We start from the raw sequence: 12,367 nt of genomic DNA on the forward strand, positions 1-12,367 counted from the left end.
GAGCACCGCCAGGAGTGACCAGGAATAACGGTTACAAGCTGGCAGAGGGTAGGTTTAGGTTAGATATCAGGAGGCGCGGCTTCACGGTCAGGGCAGCTAGGGTCTGGAACCAGCTTCCAAGAGAAGTGGTGCAGGCTCCTACCCTGGGGGTGTTTAAGAGGGGGTCGTTTGACCCCAGTACTCTTTCCTGCCATGGCAGGGGGTCGGACTAGATGATCTGCTCAGGTCCCTTCCGACCCTAGAAACTATGAATTGATTTGAGGAGCATTGCCTAGAGCTTGAATGAATTGATTTAAACTCATGGAATCCATTATTAGAAAGGCAAGCAGTTAACTGCCATTGGCATATTTGGGTGCACTGAATCCAGTACAAGATCTAGGCCCAGATGAGTACCAACAGGGAAGTGGTAATAGTGGGGTGTAAGGAAAGGAAGAGCCCCATGAAGAGGAGCTTCCAATAGGACCAGCACAGATATTCGCCAGACCACAAATCCAGCTCCCAATATTGAAGAACGCCAAGGGGTGTCAGGCAAGAGCAGAACACTGGAAATTGGTGGTGGAATTATCCTGTACCCCAACAGCTTATTCTAGTAAGACATCGGGCAGGAGCAGGCCCTGGCCATATTGTACCTACTCATGACACCTTCCAACTCTAATTTTCTATGATTCTATGTAAATATAATAACTACAAAGGACCTATGTAAATATAATATATTCTTGCTCAACATGTCAGATTTCTGTTTATATTCAGAACCATAACTGCTTATCGTAGAAACAAAAATAAGTTATTACTGCAGTTTACTTCTATGAGTAGCACAGAGACTACTCAGAATGAATTGAAGATTCCTTTCTATCTTGTGTATAATCAGCAGACTTTTGGTTAATGTTTCTATCACCTACGGCTGTGGAAATCCATTCAAGGATTCTCCTGTATCCAGAGGAGGTGTTGCAGGCAACCTAGAAACACCCAAATTCAAAGAGCAAGGTTAGGCTAAAGTTTACATTTGGTTACTGTTCTTGAGCTACCAATAAAATTGAAGCAAGCATGAGTTTGGACATTGAGTCTCTGTGTTCCATTGAGGACTCTTGGGGATTGTTCTAGGCATTTGTTAATGCAACAAAATCAATTGTCTGTCTCATATTATATCCAGTTCCTATAAGGCTGAATAACATTTGGAAAAGTGATCAGGGTGTCTTCATAATGATTTTGTTACAGTACTATTTTAAATGGAAAAATAAATAGATGGTCATCAGGGGCTAAGTAGAGATGCACTTAATTAATTCCACATTGAAATGCAGGAATATTTTAGTGCTTTAGGGAGTCCTTCACCACTCACGCATTAGTTTGTAGCAAAGAATGATAGGAAGAGTGAAAATATACTGACTTCTTACAAGCTGAATATGTTTCCAGTACAATTATAAACTAGTAAATGCCCTTGATTCATTTCACCAAAGCAAAGCAAACAGTGACTTCCATTGTTGCCTCTGGCTCTAACTGTCAACAGTCTTAGCCTGTGGTCTCCTTAGTATAGCTCCTCCTTCTGCTTCAGCCAGAGTTAATTCTTTTTACTCAGCACATCTGCTGTCCATGTTTGCTTATCTTTGTTTTCTTACAGAAACAAAATCTGAAGAAATATGATTAGCTCTTGGAGCATCTTTTCTCCTTCCAGATATTCTTATGCCTCTACAAGTTCAAAGTGGAACACTCCAGTCTAGCTCCAGTAGAAATAAATAAATGCAGTGTAAGAAATGCCTGTATCCAGCTGAGTGATCTATCTAGCCTCTTTTCTATTTTGTAATGACTTGTCTCTTGTTGCTCATCTTTTGGCCTATTTCTACTCCCCATCAAAAATAAAGATAAATAATAGAAAGCCTGTGACAAGCTCAATAACTCCCTCTCAGTCTATTTTCTTCAAATTTAGGACAAGATTTCCTTTTTCATTGTGAGATAAAGAGGTGTTAAGTAAATAAGCACAAAAGATTGATTAACAGAAAGGTAAGGTCCACTGTTAAAAATCAAGGAATTAAAAAACTGTGATTATTTGATGACATTGCTCAAATGCAGGATTTTATGGTACAACCAAAAAAAAATATCTTATGCCAGAGAACCATTTTAACATAAGACAGAAATATAAAGCATTTATATTTTTATTCAACTCTGTAGTGTTGAAGTTACATTAATGAAGGTTTTCACACTTAATTTCCCTGACTTTTAGTCATTGACATAGGAAAGGGCCGAAAGTATCCATTACATTTCTTTAAGCACTTAGGACAATACATAAGGTTTACGGCTATCTTTCCTCCTTAGGTATATTAATGTGTTTCTTACTTTGATATAAATTCCAATAGAATTTAGGTAATTTTAATAATGCCCCAGTGAGAATTTACTCTTTGCCTTCTTCAGGATTCCACACTTTTTTTTGAAAACAGCAACGGATCTGAATTTATTTTATCATTTTGCTGCTAATTTATTTGTTCTCTTTTCCTTACTTTTGTCTTTTCTTCTTTTTATTTGCTATTTAGCACTTCATCAAATACCAGTTAGGGTAGAGGTACATTTGATGAAGGAGGGCTTTAATGAAAGGTGAATCTTGCATATTAGTGTGAACATAATGATACTGCAATAGGTTTCCATCTGCAACCTTTTTTGGAGCACAAAGCTAAGTGGGTTCTGGAGCAGTCACTTGGAAACAATCTGGTCTTAATGCATTAAAGTTCTTGAACTATACAGCTACAGTCTTTAGATTAGGACAAAGGCAGAAAATGAAAACAGCAAAGTGGTATTTTTTTGCAGCTTTCTCCCTTTGAGGGTCCTGCCTTTGCAAATATTTCCACACGACTCTAAATCTGTGTTCTGTATTAATGATGGAGGCTCAATCTTCTTATTCAACAGCATGGTTAAAGCTAGCTCCTACTTTGAGAAGTCATTGATGCTAACAGTTCTAATACGGGGTATTTATTCCTCACTTTCTTTTTCATCTATGAAAGGTGAGAGTTCATCTCATGAGTTCTGGGCCTAAGATTTCAAGATCTCAGAACTAGCTTAAGCTTATGTGTTTGGACCAAACTGTCAGAACACAAGGGACAAGAAATGGTCTTGATAGCCTCAGTTTGTTCCCATGAGTCTCAGTCTGATTCTATTTACCCTTTTTGAGAAAGAAAAGGAGCTCTCTTCACATCAGATAGCAGCTGAGCCTGAGAGTGAGTAGATGTCTTGTGAGTCAATTATCATTTTACTAAAGAAAACAATTCTTCTAGCTGCGATTTTGGCTAAGATGTCTGTATCAGCTTCTTTCATTGGGCCGCATCTGCTTCCTTGTTAGGAATACAGCTTTCAAGCATAAGCAGACCTGTTCCAGACAGACTAAAGAAAAGGCTGTATTCTCCCTATATCCTGATGGAACATGCATATTAAAGTAAATGCTTCATCTGTAGGTGCAGACAGAAGTGACACTTTTTGCCCAACCTGACCACAGAAAGCAGTTATAACTGTAGCCAAACACAAGTGCGTGGTTGCAAAGAGCTTCAAAAATGGCCAATTGGGTGAAAATCTGACCTCTCATTGCATGAGGTATCAAATAAAGATGTTTAAAAGTGTAGCATCTTCTGTAACTTGTGTCTGTGGAGCTCCCAGCCTTGCACTGTTTTCAGAATGGGAGGGGAGAAAGGGAATGGAGGGAGTACAGTCTTGGGATTTTTCAGCCCCCCCCTCCCCCCGGAGGGTGAGGTGGGTGTATTGGAGCCCCCCTGAGGTCCAATTCACCCACCCCAACCTTCAGCACCAGCTGGGGAGCCCAAAGAACAAGTTCCCTCTGCTGCCTTTCCTCCTCCCATTCTGAAAACATCGAGCACTGGCATAGAGCTATGGCCATTGCTATGGGAACCTGGCTACAGGCTCCCAGCTTGCAGCTAGATTCCCCTTCCTCCTGGAACCAACAACGAAGTTCTGTTTGATCTGGAATAACCTTGTAACTCAGATTGTTTTGCAGTAATCATTCTGATTTCCAGCTGGGAGCTGCACTTCTGTCTGCACCCTGTGAGCCTGTGTTCGTAAGCTTCAACTTCAGTCTACCTACTGAGGGACCAATAGTTGTCACCGGTGGAAGAGGTGTATCTGTGTCTTTACTCTTCCCTTTTTCATCTTCAGATTGCAACCCATTCCCACACTACTTTCCTAACTCAACTTACTAGAAGACTTCTTGTTTGGTGGAAGCTACAGCTGGTGAAGAATGTGGCAGCCCAACTTCTGATGGGGTGGATCACTGGGAGCACATTAACCCAGTGCTCCAGTGTCTGTAATGGCTTCCAGTAGCTGCCTAGATGCAATGCAAGATGCTTGTCTTGACCTAAAAAGTCCTAAAGAGCCTTGTTCCTATGTATCTGAGGGACCACCTCTTCCCTTATTGCAGTCCCTATGGTCAGCTGAGAATAGTCTCCTACAAGTATGGTGCCATGGTTACTGTGCTGTCATTTAGTACTTCTTTTTGGAAATTCTAAATGATGGTGCAGTAACAGCCTGTACTGCACTGTGCTGGCAGCACATGGTTATTTTTAGTTGCTACATTGCTGTAGCAATGTTCTATAGCGAGGGAGTGCATTGCTACGGCAATGTAGCCATGGTATCATGGTTTGTGCCCGCTGATGCTATGTTGCCATAGCGCATTGCTACGGTGATATGGTGTCACATGTAGATGCGCCCTCTGTGTCCCGAGTTCACTTGGCCAAGACATATAGAAGGTTGTTCTCACCAGTTGCTTCTTAGCTTCAGAACTGCTCCCCGCTACTCCCCTTCAGCCAAGGCCCTCTGGAGCCTGGCCATCTTTCAGAAGCAGTGTAAAACCTTTTTATCTGGGCAGTTGTTTAGTAGATAAAGATTAAGATTTGGGCTTCAGGTACATGTTCATAATTTTATCTGTTTTTATTACTTTTTGTTGTAAGCCACCCTGAGGTTTTTGGGGAGGACAGAATAGAAATCAAACAGATATATAAATAAATACTGTGGTACAGTGTAGAGAGTCCCAAGGTACTGTCATTAGCTTGAGATCAATGTGATTCAGTTTATTCCAGTTCTCAGAACTGACCCCATACTAATCTCTGTACTATTGCAACTAGACTTCTTCTGAGACCAAACTAGCTTGTACACAATTACCTTACAGCTACGTCTATCCTATACCATGGACATACCCTCAGCTTCCTCATCTATACAATGGGAGTTGTAATACTTTGCTGTTTCATATGTGCATAGCATGGTTAATGACTGTACAATGCTTTTAAATTGAAGAGCATTCTATCAGTGGTTGCAATTATTAGATGTATCTTAAGTTCTAATGAAGAAGCATGGTAATTATTCACACATTACCATCAAGGGAAAATATATTCCCACAGACACAGGAAATTCTTAAAGACTCCTTTCTCTAATTTACATAGGTTGCTGATACTTCATTAACAGCATTTTAGAAATATCAGGAGTTTTATGAGGAAAAACAAGGTTGGTGCAAGAGAATTTGTATTCAATTGCTAACCAGATAGAATCAACATTTCAGGTTAGATAACAACCTGATTATTAAGTGAAGTAGAAAAGAAGGTAAATATATATTTGAAAGGCAAAATAGGGACCATAACTACAAGTTTTTTGCTGTCTCCAGGTCATGCAGCATTTCACTGCACTGAACAAGCACTATTTAAGCAGAGACTGAAGTATGAGCCCAGCACATAAACAAGAACGGTAGTTAAGAAGATATAAAAGCTAATGTGGGGGTTAGTTTGCTAAAGAAAATATTCTTCAGGTTTGATTTCTGCTGAGCTGGAATTAGCTTAAAACACAAGCATGGTATTTTGCACACAACCCCCACCCTCTTTTCTGTGCCCTGTAAATTAAGGTAAACAATTAAAAATTCATAGCAATAAAAAATTCCATAGTAGTTCCATTACCAAGTGATCATATCCCCACAAAGCCAAAGGTCTGGAGAAAATCATCACTGGAAACTCAAAAGTAATGCCCTTTAACAAAAAAAAGGAAAAGCAAAGGAAAAGGTAGAATAGATGAAAAATAGGTCATGATTCAGCAAAAACTCAACACTAAGGACTAGCAGTCTCTGCTAGATGTGTTTGAGTCAGAAACCAATATTATGTCAGTCCCAGAATAACTTAGAGCCTTAGAGATACTTTATATCCTGGGATGGTAACCCGTAGCAGGCCGTGTGTGGTATGTGGCAGATAGGACACGGAGCAGAAAGCAGAGCAACAGATTTGGCAGGGAAAGGGGGCTGGAGTGGCACTTGGGGAGTGGACAGGGCTAACTTGTAGAGCTGTGTGAAGCTTCAGCATCCATTTCATTTTGGAGGTGTTTTGGCTCATTTCCGCACCCGAAACACTAAATCCAAATCAGAACAGGAGACGGAGAAAAAGCTCTGAAATTAAACAAAAGCATCCCAAATGTTTCAGAAAAGTTCGGAAAATTTCAGGGTTTCAGAGCTGAGCTTGCAGGAAGACAGAAACTAAGGAGAGGGAGAGGAAAGCGGAGAGGAAGTCCTGCTCTTATATTGACATCTGTAGCTGGCCAGTTTCTGTGATCTCTCCCTGAGGTCCCTTCCAATCCCAGTGCTCTGGGGTAGGAATGGAGAAACAACATATAAGGCTCTGTGTGTGAACTCCTCTCTGCCAGTTCTCAGCTGTGTCTGTGTTTGCAGCATGAGCAACAGCAGAGAGCAGCATCTGGAAGCTTGCAGTTTGGTAGTCCCTTCCTACCAAGTTGTAGCCAAACATTTCACACTTACCCTTGCCTACCCTCCCTATTGTTATCCCTTTCAACTCTTTCTTCCCCCAAAATCCTGCTTTTTGTTCTTGTTATTTTTTTCCCCCTAAACAAAAGGAAAGCTGTGCTTTCCCTGGCAATGTCTCACCACTGTGCAAGAAAGCACTACACATAAACACACACAGACACACATTTTCCACAGCAAATATGAAGCATGTTGGAAAGGCAGGTGCCAGGTCTTCTAGCAGGGAAATTAGAGGGGGCAGAGGGAAAGCTGTAAGTTTCCCCTGCCCCAAACTTAGATGCACGCTCTTTTCTACCAGGCATGAGGCTTCTGCTGCTAGTGGCAGCAAGGAGGTAGGAGCAATGTACCTGCATCACCTCCACTAACACTAGTTATAATGACCACAAGCTCTAGCATGACAGTCTCCTCCACCCCAATTTCAGTTCCCAGCCTGAGCCTTCCAGTGCCAGGGGGGCACTGGGTCTGGAAGTGCAGAAGCTGAGTGCCATTTCCAGGGAAGTTCTGGGGAGGTGAGGTAGGGAATCTGAGTTTCTGCTCCACACCTCTCAAAGTTCCCTAGAGCCAGGTCTCCTTCTCCGGAAGGTACCTTTTGAGGTTGTGGTGACAAGTGGCTCAGCAGAGTCAGCTCCTCCTGTAGTTATGTCTCTGCCTGCTGAGGAGGGCGATAAGGCAGAATCCCCACTCACACCCCAGAAGTGAGGGGGTACTGTGGGATCATTTTGAGGTGGCAGATGGTCCAAGATATGCTATCTGCCAGCATTGCTGAAGCAAGACCAGCTGGGGCAAGGAGGTGAAACACTTCGTTACTACAGTGATGCTGATGCATCTCAAGAGGCACCACCCCTTTGCTTTTGCTCCTCCTCAGCCTGGCACCAGTGGGAGCATCCCCAAAGGGAGGTCCACCTCTCACTTCAAAGCCCCCATCCTCCAGAAGCTGAGGCAGGCCACCCTGGACCAGTGGGGGAAGGGTGAACACAAAGTGGGGTGCATCCCAAAGGTGATCAAGATCACCCAGAGCATTGGGGAGATGCTTGCTGTGGATGGCCAGTAGGGTTGTAATAAGTCCAAATTAATTTGGGACACCGATTTAAATTACTTAATTGAATCACTGTCCCCTGAATCGGTGAAATCCAAACTTGAAGAAAATACTAGCTGCTTTGCACACGCCAAATGGCCAGCCCTTCTCCTTAGTTGAGCAGCCAGGGTTCAGGTGGCTTATGATACTTGTGGCCCCATCATACTGCATGCCCACACATGCCTTCAGCAGGACAGTGGTGCCCTCCCTGTATGAGGCATGCAGGGAGTACTTGAGGGAGGAGCTGAGGAAGGCAGGTCTGAAGGTGGTCTTGCACTTCACCTTGGATATCTGGAGCAGTCAGGGTGGAGATCATGCCTATCTCTCCCTCACAAGCCACTGGTGCGATCAGTCAGGCCATCAGTGGGCTCTCCTTCAAGTAGAGGTGATGAACGAGTCTCACATGGCAACAGAGATCATGGTGGCCATGAACTGCATGGTGCAGGGGTGGCTCATTGGGCAGTATGAGCTCACCCACAGGTTTATGGTCACTGACAATGGGGCCAATATGCTCAAGGCAGTCCATGATACCAACTTTGCATCTGCTGTGTGGCACACAAGTGCCATCTTATAGTCAGGAATGCCTTGGAGGGGGACAGGGCTGCTGGTGAGGGCTCTGGCACAACCAGCCAGCTCATTTCAAAATGCAGGAAGGTAGTGGGCTACTTCCACTGGGGCATTAAGCCCCCTTAGATACTATGGGACAAGCAGGCTGAGCTGGGGTCCCACAGCACAACAATCATGCGGGATGTGGAGACTCAGTGGAACTCCACATACCTGATGCTCATGAGGCAGGTGGAGCAACAGAAAGTGATCCATGAGATGACCTTACTTGGGGAGATAGGGATCAGCATCCACCTTAACAAAGCTGAGTGGGGTACCATCTCCCAGAACTTGAAGGTCCTCAAGCTATTCTTCAAGGTCACTGAGAGCCTCAGTGCTGGTGATGCCCTCCTTAACCAGGTGATCCCCATAGTGAGGGAGCTTCAGAACCAAATAGAGAAGTTCCAGAGGATCTATGTGCCTGACTGGGGCAAGCCGCTGCCACCAGAGGTGCAAACAGTGGTGAAGCAGATGATGGAGGGCATCAAGAAATGGCTGGATCTGTTGCGGTCCAGTACGGTCCATGTGCTGGTGGGCATGTGTGACCTGACGGTGAAGGGGAGCATCTGCGGCAGCAAAACCCTGGATTACTGGATAGAGGTGTTGGTGAACAGAGTCAGGAAGGCAGAAAGGCAGAGGTGGGGGGGATGTGGAAGAGTGGGATCCACTTTCCCATTCCAGCACTCCATCCATAAGCCAGTCTCCTCCACCACAGTTGCTGCCAATGTTGGCCAAGGGCATGGCTTCTATCTTGCCGAGGATGTGGAACCACTGCTCTGCGATCCCTTGGCCTATTGGGCAAGCTGCAAGCACATGTGGCAGGATCTGGCCACCGACCAGTGTTCCAAGTGAGAGAGTGCTCAGCATTGCTGGGGATGTTGTGGTACCCTACCATACTTGCTTGGATCCTGGTTTAGTGGAGCAGCTGGTGTTCCTGAAGGTGAACCTCCCACTGCTGGGGTTCCCCAAGCTCCATGTGCAGATGGAGTGAGTGCCACCCTCCTGTCTCCATCTGCACCTATTTCCTTTTTTTATTTGGTTTGGTTTCACAACCATTTAATGCCCTACTCTCAGAGCTGGATCACTGTATCACCAGCCAGCAGGGGAAAAACATCTCCTTGCTGAGCTCCTGTGCCGGGCTGAACTTGTAGGTACAGACAAGGGATATGGGGAAGAAGGAGGCCCCAGATCCTGGGAATGACCTCAAACCTCACCCTGCCAGGGTCAGGAGGCCTGGTGGGACTGCTGGTGGTGTGGCATCCCCCAGGAAATTCCAGAACCACAAAACCTCTCTGATGAAAGGTGGGTAGGAGGTGCCTGAAAACCTCCAGCCACTACATGCATGCCCAGTCCTAACTAGGGAAAGCTCTTTGAGAGGCCTGAGGCTTGCTGGTTGCAGTGGAGTTGTAAGGCTCCAGGTGAGCTTAGCTGCCTAGGATGCCATCTGTGAGGCATAGGCTGCAGTGTAGGAGAGGTATGGAGCTGTGGAATGGATGTCACCACTAGACATCAGGGGCCTAAATGGGCAGCCTCTCACCTGTGGAACATCTGAATCAGCTTTCCATCAAGGCGTGGCAGAAGAAAGAGGGGCAGGCAGTTGGCCCAGAAACAAGTGGCGGGCCGAGATCTAACCAGCACTGGGAAGGCCCCCTGTTATAATCGACCATTCCTGCTGCATTCATCCAGCTCTGCCTTAAAACAAACAAGGCAGACAAGGTTGTTTGGGTCAATCTGATATCTTTTGGAAAAATATATCTTAGCAAGCTTTTGGGTTTAAAAACCCTTTGTCAGGCTGGGGATATAGCAGGTAGAAGTGGAGAGGTACCTGGGGAAAGTTCATAGGCCCATCTGTGAAAAGTATTTTGTAAATTCCCTTTGAGAATAAGGACTGACAGATTGGAGAGAGAGTGGTTTTCTTGTGAGAAATGTGCCCCTTCCCCCCCCCCCCCCCCACATACAGCTGGGTATTCTTGTCCATAACAGATTTCTGGTGTGCTTTCATTCTGGTATGCAGTTGCTGTTGGGTGTCTCCTACATATTTTCCATCAAGGCATTTGATGCACTGGATGAGATATATAATGTTTCTGAAGCTGCAAGTATAAGATCCAGGAATGGTGATGGTTCAGTTGTGGGATGTAGTAACTGTGGGGGTACTGGAGATATGTTGGCAGGTTTTTTATTTCTTGTCATGGCAAGATTGTCTGGATCCATTCAATTTGTTTTGGGCTATAGGAAGTTGGCTTCTGGTGATAAGGTTAGCAAGGTTTGGAACTTGGAAGCAAGGTTAGCAAGATTTGGAAGTGGAATTTACAAACCACTTTTCACAGGCAAGCCTATGAACTTCACTTAATCAGCCTCCTAGATACAGAAACTCATGCATTCAATATAGACATTGGATTTATGATACACTATATCCTGCCTGACATCTGACTCCCCAGGTACCTCCCCACTTTTACCAGCTACATCCCTCTTCCCTCCCCTCCTCCCCAGCCTGTCTCTTACCCCCTGATGCCTCAATTTACATTTTCACTGACTGGCTTTCTTGCCTGCCTCCAAGCCTCTGGCTTCTTTACTATTCCTTCCATCCATGAAGAGCACAAACACCAACTGCAGATGCTTACTCAGCCTGAGGAAGGGTTTTACACTCAAAAGCTTGCTAAGATATATTTCTCTAACTACTCAGTTGGTCTAATAAAAGATATCAGATTGATCCAAAGAACCCAGTCTACCTATGTCCTTGAACCAACATGGCTACAACCTACACACACCCGTTAGCACACACAAGTGTCATGAGTTACGCTTTGAACAGTTTGAGGTGCAGTTTCCCAGAAACCCCTGAACCTATCTCCTTGAAACCTGGCAGGCTCCATGGCCTCAGAAGGGGCTATGATCCCTGCTGCTTTTACCCCACTCTGCTTTAATACACACACACGTGACATGAGTTTTGCTTTGAACAGTTTGAGGTGCAATTTCCCAGAAACCCCTGAACCTTTCTCCTTGAAACTTGGCAGGTGTCATGCCCTCAGCAGGGGCTACTATCCCTGCTGTTATCTGAATCAGACAAAACATGACAAAGTTATAGGTATTTTAGTGATTCCCCATTATAGTCTATGGCTGAATCTCCAAATCAATGTCAAAATTCCGAAACAGATTCAGCCGAATCAAATCAAGACAGTGATCTGAAACACTAAATTGAATCACTGTCCCTCCAAAATGGCCAAATCTGAATCTGAATTGGAACAGAGCTGTTTCACACAGCCCTACTAATTTATGGCACTCGGGCCAACAACATTGATCCCCACTGCTTTATACTACACCAGGTATAATGACTGCTAAGGCCCCTGCCAACTGAGAAGAGATGTAGCTGAGTAGCACCCTTTTTGTTCTCCCATGTTGAATCTGGAAGATAGGGGGTTTAAAGGTGCCAGCTATCCCAGCTTTATATCTGCCAGATTTCTCTGCATCAGGAGAATTCTCAGCTGGTGAGATCCAGCCAATTCCAGATTTCTCTGCCTCCAGAGAATAGATAAGAGAAACCTGGCCTTTAATTCTTATAGATAAATTTGTGATGCTTATTGTGATGTCTTGTTAGTAGTAAATCCAGGCATAAAGAGACAGGAGTCAGTCCTTTTTACTGCCAGAGCTACAGCAGCTAGCTTAATACTCTGTAACATATGAGTTACTGATAAATTCTCCCAGCAATGGCAGTGTTCTCAGGCAATATTCATACGCTTGCATTTGTAAGAATGCATTGTTCTAATCTTCAGGTCCACATTTTAATTGGTTAAAATACTGTCAATTAACCATGCTTTTATTATCCCACAAACTAGTCCCCATCAAAGTACCTTTGAAGTGTTGGGGTGACAAAGAAGAGTTTTCCTCAAAAGTAGAATCAAGTTTCAGTCAAGGGA

This window comes from Crocodylus porosus, unplaced genomic scaffold, assembly GCF_001723895.1.
Source record: "Crocodylus porosus isolate Cpor-Errol unplaced genomic scaffold, CroPor_comp1, whole genome shotgun sequence".
NCBI lineage: Eukaryota > Metazoa > Chordata > Crocodylia > Crocodylidae > Crocodylus > Crocodylus porosus.